This window comes from Aquarana catesbeiana, linkage group LG01 (genome assembly GCF_042186555.1).
Source record: "Aquarana catesbeiana isolate 2022-GZ linkage group LG01, ASM4218655v1, whole genome shotgun sequence".
NCBI lineage: Eukaryota > Metazoa > Chordata > Amphibia > Anura > Ranidae > Aquarana > Aquarana catesbeiana.
This window is the reverse complement of record NC_133324.1, coordinates 272599064-272613078: the sequence shown is the minus strand read 5'-3', so window position 1 is coordinate 272613078 and position 14015 is coordinate 272599064.

Sequence of the window (14015 nt, the reverse complement as noted above, 5' to 3'; positions counted from 1 at the left end):
CAAATTGAGTATTAACCTGTATATTCCCCCTTTATTACCAGGTTGTTTTTTATGACATGAGCTTTCTTTTAAAAAGCTCTGTGTGTGATATATATATATGTATGTGTATGTATGTATGTATGTATGTATGTATATATATATATATATATATATTTTACACACACGCCTCAACCTACCTTTTTGTGCCCTACACATAAATAAAAAGGCAGGATAGCATGAATGCTCAACTGTGTGCTTCCCCAAAATGACCATTATGTAGAGCTGGGCAGTATAATGTAAGATTGGTAAGATGAAGGGGGGTTAATGTGTAAAGTATCCTAATTTGGCTGCCAAAGTGCGAAAAGTTTTGACAAATGACTTGGTCACCACAGATTAGCAGAACTTTACGAAGCTGGGTTTAGATGTAATTTCCCCAATTCCTGTGGCAGAATATTCACAAGGGTTTATTGCTCCCAAACTCGGAGCCCCATATTGGATCTCAAAGCTCAACTTTGTTTTTGTTTTCCCAAAGCTTTAGCATTTTCTAGGTTTTGTTATAGTTCCTCCTAAACCAGTGGTTCTCAACCTCATTCGTCAAGTACCCCCAACAGGCCATGTTTTGTGAGCTTTCTTTAAATAAAATGGCTCCTATCAATACCATGTCATTGATATTAATTTAAAGCAGCTGTGCAAAGTAAAGGAACATCTGAAAATATGGCCTGTTGTGGGCACTTGAGCACCGAGGTTGAGAAGCACTGCTCTAAACTACTAGTTTGTGGACCTGCCCTTTTGACTAACTTATGCACCTTGGGTGTTTAACAACGTGCAGGCCCCAATATTGGCTGTCTTGTAGCATCTTGATTGTGTGGTACTTGGCTGACATCCTGTTGAGGTAACAGTCAGCACAAGCTGTCAGACAACTTAAAATTAATTGTCCTGATATTATAGCAGTTTGAGTGGATTCTGAACCTTCAGACTTCAGAAATATCTGCTAAAACGGACTCCTCATTTGAAGTATCTGAGTTAAGTTCTGGACACAGCTCTAGCCAGAGGGTGTTTTTTTTTTTTTTTTTTTTTTTTGTGTCACAACAGAGTCTTTAGACACTCCAATCTCAAAATGTAAGCGCTTCTGTTCAGGACTGACACTTTCCACTTTTGCATGGCAGTATTGGATCTGATTGGGTCCTCCTTCGAGGCAGTTTTATTTGCCCAGTTTTACCCCAGGCCTTGATCAGGCAACGTGGTTGTTGTGGGGCAAGTCATTTGGGTCCCTAGACCGACTGTTTCATTTGGCACCAAGGACAGGGTTATCTCTGACTTAGTGGCTCAGGAATTGGAAGGGTTTTCTTTCTGTCGGATTCCCGTTAGATATTGAGCTGGGGAGGAGTTATAAGCCTCCTGTTAATACAGGTGACTTGGTTGTGTAGGGGTCTCCATATTCTGATAAACATGCTGAGCTTCAGGCTGTCTTTGACCCTCCTGTTGGAAGATCACCTGACCTGGATTCATTCAGACACCATAGGAGTGGCTTGGATCAGCCATCAGTGGTGTCCAAGAAGTCGTGCTGCAGCAAGAGAGATAGATCAGATCCCATCCTGAGCAGAACGTCTCTTTCCAGCCTTGTGTGTCATGTACAGCCTAGACAGAATTGTCTGACAGACTTTCTCAGCTGTCAGCACCTGGACCCGTGGGAGTGGTCCCTACTCCCAGCAGTATTACAGGACATGTGTCACAGGTTGGGGCATTGCATGTGGACCTCCAAAACTCCAGGTTCAACAGCTTACTGGACAGGTTTGTCTCCAGGTACAGAGCTTCTGAAGCAGTAGATGGCTGTGTTGAATCAAGATATCATGAGTTTTTTTTTTTTTTTCCCTCCCCTCTGAAACTTCCTTGTCCTGCTTCACAGTATCAGTGGAGGATATTCCAGTGATCTCATTGCTCTTGATTGGACCGGGTGGATGTGATATGCTAACATGGTAGGACCCCTTGCAGATGCTCCATGAGGGATAGATCTTCAAGTTCTTCCCTCTTAAGGATCAAATAACCATCCTCCTTCAAGGTCGTTGGCTTTAAAGGCATTGTTGTTGGTGCCCAGGTTCTGTGACAGCCGCATCTTACCAATCTGATTTCTATGATGCTAGGAAGGTTACTTCCATAAGATCTGTCATCAGACATTGAACACCTACTTTGCATGGTGTGGGTCTCGGGGCTTCAACCCTAGAAGATTCTCCCATGGGACAATTAATCTCCTTCCTGTAGCTGGGTCTGTACCAGCATTTGGTTAACAGCCCTGTTGAGGGCCATATTACTGCCATTTCTATCCTGTTTAGAAACAATTGGCTTTTCACTTTTTAAGACTTTTGTGCAGGGGGGGTCTCTTAAGTAGCTCCTGGAAGTAACTTTCAGACAATTAGAGATTCCTTTCAAGCTTGCTGTGAGAATAGTTTTCCTTGATGCCTGATGCCAGCTTGAGGTATGTCCTGCAGGTGGCTCTGAACTGCAGGCAGTTCCCAATTCTTTTTTTTTTTTTTTGTGCTCCCTTAGCATTTGTTTGCATTGCCCACCCCTCAGTTTGTCTGTTTTTAGACATCCCAAAGTTTAGAGCTGAACTCCAGGAATTCAGCCACTTTGATAAATGTGCAGGCACACTATAAGTTAAGTGAAATGAGGTGCATGCCACCTCGTGGACCCTTTAATTTAGAGCTTACTTTTTTTATGTGCTCTGAGAGCGACTTCTCACATCTCTGCCCATTTGCAGTAGCCTTTGTATTTTGTAAACGAGTTCACAAAATGTAAAGGCTTTTGTGAATGTGCAGGGGAGGGGTGGAACAGTAGCTGCATGTAAATTTACAGCTGAAAAAACGAAGTCCAGAAGGTCCAACATCGAGCTCTTTCTGGAGCTCTGGCGAAAAAATATTTTTGTATTTACCGACAAATTTGTTCAATTCCTTTGCTACAGAGCTGATGCATGCTGGTGGTTGGAGGGGGCTGGCCTTCTCGTGGGCTCTTTTTTTTTTTTTTTTTTTTTTTTTTTTTTTTTTTTTTTTTTGTGCCCTATCCTATAGGTGGCAGCATAATCCTAATGTTAAAGATTTCACGTAACCCTCAGCAGATTCCATGAAAAGGATATTACAGTAAGTACAAATTAGATTTGTACGAAATTGCAGCTGGTGAAAGTCACTCGATGTCTGCTTTTCAGTTGCACTAGTGCTATCTTAATCATATGGACTTCACAAGTGAAGAAGCTGAGTAGTTTTCAGATGGAGATATATATATATATATATATATATATATATATATATATATATATAGAATCCCTGTCATGCTTTATGGGGCTCCATTAAAGGAGTCACTTCCTGTTAGGCGGTCAATCTTAAAGTAAAAATCTGCAACAGGTAAACAGACCAGAATAAAAAGCTGACAGTTTCTAGCATTCCCATACTTTAAAATTTTTACTTCTCTCTGTGTTGCTGTTGGAGATTTTCCCCTCTTCCTTTTGTTGGGACAAAAATGTTTTTTGTGTAGGTACACTTTAAGGGTCAATCACTATACTCCACTGAAGTAAATTTTGATATAAAAATGTTTGCAGCTTTAGAGCAGCTCACTATTTTATAGGTGTCAAAGATCTATGCATCTTTGTGGATGCATGTTAACAAAATGTGCCTTTGTCCAATAATCTAAACTGGCTGGTAAAGGCAGTTCCAGCGCAAACAAACTTTAGCTTCAGGTGGCCTAAGATAGGCTTTTGTAAATTGAATGGTTATTTGCATCTAGGATCAAACTTCACTAGATTACCTACAGTACCTTGGTTGTGACATAACACTTCACATTTTGCTGAGTAAGGCTACTTTCACACTGGGGCGTTGGGAGTCTGCAGTAAAGTGCCAATATTTTTAGCGGCGCTTTACTGTTTTTGCGGAGGTTTTTGGCTGTTAGCGGGCCGTTTTTTTTTTTTTTTTTTTTTTTTTTGCTTTAGATGTTTTCTTCTGCAGCCAGTAAACTCCCCAGTGTCCATGCGCACAGGCTTTTATCAGAGTTTTCTGGTTAGAAAAAAAACAACCCAGAACTAGTTGGTTTTAAGAGGAGATTTTCAGCTGTAAAAATGCTCTGATTAAAGCTTAAATATGTGGCTATTTGGCGTTTATCAGCATTTTTTAGCCTTAAGCTTTTGTGGGAGTATACTTTTGCTAAAAAAAAAAAAAAAGCTGAAAAATGCTGCAAAACCCATTCTACAGCTAACTCCTACTGGTGTTTTTTTTTTTTAAAGTCCAGTGTGCATGAGGCCTGAAGGTCAGTTATAATTTAATGTTTTACTTTTAACACACTTTCACAATCCTTAATTTGTATCCACACATAAACTAGCAGAGATTATCAAGTTTCCAGCACTTCACCATAGTCTATTGATTTTCGATGCAGTATTTGCAATCTGGTTATGCACTTCTATGAAGGTAATCCTTTGTGTTCAGTTAACTTTAACTGACATCATGTGTGTTAAAATACTTATTCCATGTTTATCACAGCTTTTAGAACAATTTCAAATGCTTGCATGTAACAGTAGCTTTGCTTTTTAATAAAGCTTATCTGCACTAAAACCTGAGTTCTCTCTGCTTTAGGTGCACTTAAATTTGTAAGCCTGCTATATTTGTTGAATTATACATGCAGTACACAGCTGTTGAGTAGCATGTTTTAGGCCATGTTCATATCTGATTACAGCGGCATGTTTTAGTGCGGCCCATTGACTTGCATGAAAATGCACCCAAGAAGCTCAAGTGCCAAATGCTGGCACTGAATCAAGTGCTTTTTGGTTATGTGCATTTTTTTGTGTGGAAAATGTGAAACTGGCACTGCAAGTGCCTCGTGCATTTGCAAAAGCGCAGGCAACAATGCGTGTTAAAGCTGGACTTTAGACAAACTTTTAAATGTCCAGATGCAATACATATTTGAGATTCTGCCACACAATATGGCAAGGTACTACGGCTGATACAACCACAACTCCCCAAAAGTTGTAACGTTGTGTAAAATCTACATTAGAAAACGCAATGATTTGTATAACTCATTAGGTCATATTTTGTTCACAATAGAAAACATTTCAAATGTGTGAACTGAGAACTTTTTTTTTTAAAGGTGATTTTGAATTTGATAGTAGCAATACATCTCAAAATTTGGGGCAAAAAAAAACCTGTCAAAGTACAACCCCAATTCCAAAAAAGTTGGGACAGGGCGATGTTTACCACAGTGTAGCATTCCCTCTTTATACAACTGTAAATATCTGAGAACCGAGGAGACCGTTGCTGAAGTTTTGGGAGAGGAATGGTTTGATTCTTGCCTGAGCCTAATGCTGCTCTAAAAACCTGGATATATCTTTCAGCATTGATGGTGCCTTTCCAGATGTGCAAGCTGCCCATTCCATGCGCACTAATGCACCCCCATACCTTCAGGGATGCAGGATTTTGAACGAATAAATTCTGATGATCGCAGTGATACCACATGTGTGTTTTTGCTTGTATCTGTAGTACAGCCCAGAAGCAATAGTGTGCATTTTTGCTTTCCTTTTGTTTTTTTTTGGTAGAAAAAAAAAATCCTGCCCAAACTATACTGACATTGACCTTTGGCTCTTACTTGACCCAAACACTAACCTAGATCAAACCTTGATCTAGGTTACCACAGCCATTTCATCTGTAGGAAATCCTGAAAACGCGACCTGTTGGGGTGCTTTGAGGACTGGAGTTGAGAAACACTGGATTATGGTAGTAATGAGAAATATACAGCTAAATTCAAAAAAATGAATACTTTTTATTTTTAATATTTTGGGCCAATTTGATAAAAATAAATCGGGATATTCATAACCATTTACTACCAAATGAAAGCTCAATTTGTCCTGAAAAAAAAAAAGGCATAATCCACCTGGATGCACAAAGTAGATTTGTACGGTTTTACTTACACCTCAAAGTTGCAAAATTGTGTTTAGGGATTAAGATTTGTTTTACCCTTAGGCTTGAAAAGGTTAAAATGGCCTGTTCCAAAGTGGAAATCTATTCTGTCCTCAGACATTCTTTCCATGGACGTGGTGTCCTCCAGACTGAAAGAGGAGAGGGACCTTCTGGCTTATCTGTGCTCCGTTTAAAAGCATGCATCTCTGAAGGTATGGGGGTGGATTAGTGTGTATGGAATGGGCAGCTTGCACATCTGGAAAGGCACCATCGATGCTGAAAGATATATCCAGGTTTTAGAGCAGCATTATGCTCAGGTTAGTTTTCTCCCCCTTTCACAAGCCGTCATCAAGGAACTTGCATTTTTGGCCTGTGAGGGATAAAGTGGCATGAGTGATGGCAGAAAAGAGGTCAGATATACCCCAAAAAGAGGTAGAAGAGGTAAGCAATGCCCATTCAACATCTGAGAGATCAAGATCAATAGGGATACATAGGTACCAAGAGAGAGAGGAAGTGATAGATTCCTCAGGCCAAACCACCACCCAGGACAGTGATTTGTAGATATTTAATCTCTGTGATTTATCCTTGACAGCTGACCACATTGCTAAAGAAAGGGCTTTCTTTTGTGCCCTCTCAGGACTTCAATCTATTTGAATGAGGAAATTGGCCCCCGAGAAAGCACACAGGGACAAAACCACTCAGCATTTGAGATTAGACACCGCTAAGGATATTAAAGCCCTCAGAATTCTTGAATCACTCCAAAGTGAAGGGACTGGGGGCAGTGTGGACCCTTTTCCAATTTTAAATCAAAGAGTGACTACGCTCCACCTTTTCTCCAGGGTAGACATATTCAACTGTTTGTCAAATTGGTTGAAAGAGACTTTGGCTACTTTCACACTGAGGCGTTACAGCGCTAAAAATGGCATCTGTATAGCGCCTCTCCAGTGTGAAAGCCCTCTGGCTTTCACACTGGAGGGGTGTGTTTGCAGGATAGTCAAAAAAGTTGTGCAAGCCGCATCTTCGCAGCGCTATAGCAGACTGACATCTGAAACCTAAAGAGGAGAGCACGCAGCTGCCCTAGCGTAATACCGTTTTTAATTATTTAAAATGAGAAGTAGAAAGTTGCGCTTACAAACATTGGAAGGATTTTTGCATGTACATAAAAGATTTGCCTCCTCTCCTGGCCCGATGGGCGATTAAGGATGTTGATCCAAGCCTAACCACCATGTCCCACCGAGCGGTGCAAGGAGCTGCGCATGGACCTATCGGCACTGCGGGACCTTACTCGCGGCCGAGAAGGGGAATGATGTGAGGGAAATATCTCCTCTGAGAGGCAAGCCTCTTGCCAAGACTACATGTTTCAGAGGTGTGGCCTCCTTCAGGTCAGGTTAAAAGAGACTTGAATGCCTTGTGGGAGAAAATACAGAGAAGAGGTAAACCATTCAATCTATCATATGCTGAGTGGAAAGCCCTGGAAGAGTTGCGTAATAACAAAGAATTAAGCCTGCTGTAACGGCTTACATGAGAATTGCCTCCTCTCACCGTCACACGTGAGCGGAGGTAGGTATAGGCATGCTTACATGGTGGTTCCCTTCTGTGTAGGTAGGTATAGGCCTGCGTACATTGGTGTGCCCCCCTGTGTAGGTAGGTATCGGCCTCTCTACACGGTTGTGCCCTCCTGTGTAGGTAGGTATAGGACTGCGTACATGGATAATTGGTCAATTGGGTTGCATAGACAAGCTATAATGACCGGGCTGCCTTAATAAACCATATGCTCCTGCACAGTGGTTGAGCATTTTGAGAGAATTGGGATCCCTAACTTTTTTAAGGCCCTGTGACATCACCAGCAGGAAGTGGCCAGAACCCTGAGAGTAGAATGATTTTTTGGGGGGGCGGGGCTTTGCTTTCTGCTTTCCAATTAGGGATGGTATACCAGCACATAAGTGGACCTTGTGCCTTAGTGCAAGGTCCACTTTAAAGGGGACCTGAACTCAAGGAGATTTGCTATTACAGGAAACATTTCGAAGTGTTATTTGTGCCTGAAAAAAATATACTTTTTATCTTGAACTCCTGAAATATAGCAGTGCACTTCCAGTGTGAGAACAAAGGCACTGCTTCCTCTTGTCTTAGGAAATGTTTGAAGTTAGATCTGGTGATATCGCTATTGTACTACTTTCCTTGCTAGAAGCTCGAATGCAAGGGAGCAAAACTCTGTCTCTACCAAGATGGTGATCTCCATACAGGAACATCATGCAGAAGAAGGCATGGTAAGTTAGTTGAGTTTAATGATGAACTGTAGCATTACCCCATTGCCTGACTTTTTTTTTTTTTTGGAGTGGGGGGGGCACAGCTTCCAGAAGTCAGTTCTTTTTTTAAGCTGATTTCCAGACTCTATAATCGTGCCGGGGCTAAAACATTCCTTTGCCTCAAAAGCTATCCTACAGGCATTCCACATTTGGCAAATGCACCTTATTACATGCTGGGGTTACCACAGCTCCCACTGTACTTCTAGGCTGCTAAGGTGTAAGCACTGCATGTCTCAGACTGCAGAATTGTTTCCACTCCCTCTCCTCCAGGCCTTTTATGAATCACACAGCAACAGGCTTTATTTGTGAATGGCCAGGAGGGGAAGGGACAGACACAGGACCTCAGCACTGGGGTCTATTAGACTTGCAGCACTTGCTTCCAAGCAGCCCAGAAGTATAGCGGGAGCTGTACTAGTCCTGGCATGTACACAAACAGATATGAAAGCGGTAGGAGAAACCCCTTTCACAACGAGGAATTGCTTTAGACCTCTGAAGCTTACTGTGCTTGTATGGCCTTTAATGTGTGTAGAAACAGTCACTTGTCTCCATCAGAAACCCTGTGATAGGGTGATATTGCAGGAGCACAGTTGGAAAACAGGAGCAGAGCATTGGTATTCTGTAACAGGAAGTGCCTGAATAAGGAGCTACATGGCAGGGAAAATTACTTTTGAAATTTATATCAACATGTTAAAGAAGAGCTGCAGTCTGCTCACATAATTTGTAATAAAAACATCTTTGCCATTCCAAAGCTTCCCTACAACCACTTTGCATATTATTTTATATATATACTGCGATTCTGTACTTGCGAAATATGCTGTAGAAAACTGCCTCCACTAAGGCTATCTGCAGCCATTTTAACTGTGGGCAGCTGAAGCTGCTGCCTGTTCAGTTCCTGAATTTACAGGCACACATCCAGCTCTCATTGGCCCTCTTATGACCCATACCACCTCCCTTCCTGGCAAACTCTCACAAGAGTGAGAGAGAGAGCTGTGCATGATGTCATAAGCCTAGGCTTTTTACCAGACAAGAAACAGGAAGTGGGCTGTATAAGGTATTTACTGGCAGAAAAAAAATGTTTTACTATCCAAAGTTAAAACAACAAGGGCAGAAGATTTAATAAACGGAAAGTTGAAAAAATGAGCGATGGTCCACTTTAAATAGTTTAGAGCAGGGATATGCAATTGCGGACCTCCAGCTGTTGCAAAACTACAAGTCCCATGAGACCTAGCAAGACCCGGACAGCCACAAGCATGACACCCAGAGGCATGATGGGACTTGTAGTTTTGCAACAGCTGGAGGTCCGCTAATTGCATATCCCTGGTTTAGAGATTGGGTTTCCCTTCATTTTAATGTTCATGATTAAAGCCAATTGGTGGTGTTCTGGCGACCTACAGTATGTTTCCTCACTGTCATATTGCATCTTTTATTTCCCAGGCCCCCACTAGGCAGTGTTTTATCACTGTGTATATGTTGTGTACTACACTTGGCAAATTTCATTTCTAAAGCTGGAAGTTCAACATTCATGGGAATTTTGTGTAATTTGGCAGCCCAGCGTCTTACATGCCTAACCTTGTTCTTGCAGCAAAAACCTGAGGAACCTGTGGTGGCTATAACAAAACCTTAACCAAATAATCACAATTGTACCCAAATGTAGGTAAAATATTAGACCTAACCAATGTGCTACTTCCTTAAATTTGTGTGAAATTCAGGGTTCAGAATGACATTTGTGCAATGATACAAAAAGTGAGGTTGTTTTACACATGGGTACGTAAAAATTCAAAGTTTATACACTTAAGCTGACCATAGATGGATTGAAATTTGTCTGGTTCAGCAGTGACTGGTCAAACTTCATTCTGCCCATGGCCATTCCTGTTCTTGAGAAGTCCATTGTTAGAAAATTCTGCTTCAATCAGTGCTGGAGCAAATCGACTGCAGTGCTGATCAGTGTATTCTGACAACAGGGGAGGCCCACTGTCAGAATACAATGACACAGCAGGGGGGTTTCCTCCATCCACCTCAAATGGGTGGATGTGGGAATCAGTGCAGTGTTTTTTCATTCGGCCCTCTGGCTGAATGAAAAAACAGTTTCGTGTATAGCCAGCTTTAGGATGTAGATTTAATTTTTTGTTTACTTCATTGTAATCTTAAATATGTTCTGTAAGTTACAATTAAACTGGTTCTAAAGGCAGAAGGTTTTTCTTACCTTAACCACTTCAGCCCCGGAAGGATTTACCCCCTTAATGACCAGGCCATTTTTTGCGATACGCCACTGCATTACTTTAACTGACAATTGCACGGAAACAAAATTGATGTCCTTTTTCTCCCACAAATAGAGTTTTCTTTTGGTGGTATTTGATCTCCTCTGCAGTTTTTTATTTTTTGCGGTACAAACAAAATAAGACCGCCAATTTAATAAAATATATATATATATTTTTTTTTTCTTTCTGCTATAATACATATCCAAAAAGGAAACAAATATCATCAATTTAGGCCAATATGTATTCTTCTACATTATTTTGTTAAAAAAAAAATCCCAATAAGCGTATATTGATTGGTTTGTGCAAAAGTTATCGCGTCTACAAAATAGGGGATAGGTTTATAGACTTTTTTTTTTTTTTACTATGGCAGCGATCTGCAATTTTTAGCAGGACTGCAACATTGTGGCAGACAAATCTGACCCTAAGTGACACTTTTTGGGGACCAGTGACACCAATACATAGATCAGTGCGAACAAAAAAAATGCACTGATTACTGTATAAATACACTGGCAGGGAAGGGGTTAACATCAGGGCGATCAAAGGGTTAAATGTGTTCCCTCAGTGTGTTTTCTTACTGTGTGGGGGAAGAGCTGACAGGAACAACACAGAGATCCCTGTTCCTAATCACTAGGAACAGCAGATCTCCATGTTGTCCCCTGTTAGAATGGGGATCTGCCTTGTTTACCCCGTTCTGTCTCTCTGTACCACAATCGCCAGCGGACGTCAGGTCCCCCAGGCACGCGCATCGGCTCCTTCTCCGTGCAGCGGGCATGAGCGCGTGTCCACACTATCTATTGCATGAAACGAAGTACAGTGGGCGGTCTTTAAGTGGTTAATGTATTCTATGCATTAAGATAAAAAAACCTTCTGTGTGCAGTAGCCCCCCCCCCAGCCCCCTAATACTTACCTGAGCCCCATCTCAATCCAGCGATGTGCATGAGAGCCTCAGTTCTCTGTGGGACTCTTCCTCCTCATTGGCTGAGACAGCAGCATGCACCATTGGCTCCTGCTGCTGAAATCAAAGTCAGTGATCCAATAAGGGGAGAGAGAGGGGGTGGGGTCAAACCACTGCTTCATGTCTGAATAGACACACAGAGCAGCCGCTTTGGAAGTCCCCAAAGCAAGCTGCTTGCTCTGGGGGCACTCAGCTGGAGGGAGGGGCCAGGAGCACCAGTTGAGGACCCGAGAAGAGGAGGATAGGGGCTTTTCTGTGCAAAACTTCTGCACAGAGCAGGTAAGTATGACACGTTTAATTTTTTTTTTTTTTTAAATTGTGTTTAATATCACTTTAAATTGGTTCTAAAGGCTAAAGGTTTTTTACCTTCATGCATTCTATGTGCAGCGCCCCCAGCCACCCTAATCCTTACCTGAGCTCCCTCTGATACAGGGATGTTAACGATAGCCTTGGATGATCTCTTCCCCCCTCTTAATTAGGAGTCATGGTTTTACTAACTCTTGTGAAAGAAACTGATATCTTTTTTTTTATTTGTGGAAGCTAAATTACTCTTCATGCATGACGTGCATGTGCTGCTAATTTTCTACATCAGCTGTATTGCCATCTAGTTCTTATTATACAGGATTTATATATCGCCAACAATTTGCACAGCACTTTCCAAATAAAGGGAGACAGTAATAATAATAATACAATGATACAGTGTAAGATTGTAAAAGCTTAAAATGTAAAAGGGAAGGGCAAGTGGTACAAAGGTAACTGTGGGGGGTGAGCTGGTGAAGAAGGTAAAATATTTAAGTTTTTAGATAGAGACGAGATAGACTTTTCTAAAGAGATCACCCAAATGTGGACAGAGTAGAGGATTGCCAAAGAGATTGCGGTAGGGAGTTCCAGAGGATGGGAGAGACTCCAAAGAAATCCTAATCACATTTTAACATGCTAAACAATTTCTTACTTTAGGCCCCTTTCACACTGCTACGACTTGAAAGTCGCACAATTTCCCACGATTTTGACGCAATTTCAGGGAATGCCTGTGTAAACTTGAGGTGTTTGGACCTCAACTCGCATCAAAATTGGACCAAAGTAGTACAGGGACTACTTTGAAGTCGATGTGACTTGAAGTCGCACAGATATGAATGGTACTCATTGGAAATCATGGGGTGAAAGGGGCCTTAGGCTTTTATGTTCCTTTTTGAACTTCCTTAGGCACAGGAGGTACCTATTATTTAAACCTCAGATATGTATGGTCTGGTGTTCTCTTTGCTTTTGATGTGTGTGGTGTCATCATGCCAAGATCAGAATATAGGAACTCTAAAGTCCTATGAGTCTGGCAAAGGATTTAAAAGGTTTTCCAAATTTTATCCCAAGGGAAATAATCTAAAGGTTATGTAGATTTCAGTAACAGATGACTGTCTTCTGTGGGTAAGAGGCTATTTTAAAATGGATTCCCTTTTGTGCTATCCTGCACAGCAGTGTGCTCTGTGTCCACTGGACACAGCAGATCACAGAGTCAATTAAATTGTCTCTGTACCATGTGATCACTGTGACCAATCAACATGTATATAAAGGCTACATGTTGCAGCTAGCACTCTGTTTCTCTCACACACCGATCAGCTGTAAGAGGAAATGGAGTGTTTCCTACAGTGATCAGCACCTGTTTTGTTTTTTTTAATAACACTTTAATTAGTTTTAAGAGTTTCCATAGAAAATAAAATAACAAAAATCGTGTACTGAAAATACCAATATACAGAAAAGAATACTATGCAACAGCATAAGATCAATGCTAGCTGAGTGATACAATCATCCTAAACTTAGTTACAAACATCTAGGACAACATTGAAGAACTGTAGAAGAAATTCCAGATATGGATTAGTAAGGATATAATGAACATAGGTTCATTGAAAAACGTGGAAGAAAATCACCTTCCGAAGACATAGATTATGAATATTCATCAAGGTACGATTCCGAGCTATCTTGTTACATGTTTAAAGATGAAATAAAAAGAGTAAATAGAAAACATACCCACAAAACATCTAGTCAACTTGGCTTTTAGTAAATTAGTTAGCATGAACCCTAGGTATAGTATGCATAGCTAAAGCTTTAACCTAACCAGGGAGTTAGTGAGATTGGCTTTTACATGACATGCTGTGTATAGGAATGGTGCCAAGAGGAGGCTTATTTCTGAGTCTGATTCTGTATGTTCCATGAAACGTTGCCATCTTGTAAAGAAAAATTTGATAGGTCCATAATGTCGGACTAAGATGTCTAGTTTTTCTGTGTATATCAAAGATTTTAACTGATTTTTTCACTGCCCTAACAGATGGGGCAGAGGGTGAAGAATAATCACTCTGCGGGCTGTTAATAAACAGAGTAGAATCTAGAGATATTTTTTTTAACACACGAGTTGCCAAAGCTGGATAGGTTTGTCCTGCATATTCAAACAGGCAAGGAATGGGATCTTTAGTTTTTTCTATTGTCCTGACTCCAAAGATATAGTTGAGCACTTGATCCCAGAATGTAGAGATTACTCAATATTCCCAGGGTCAATGACTCTAGAGTGGGATCATGTGAGCAACACCAAAAGCTGATG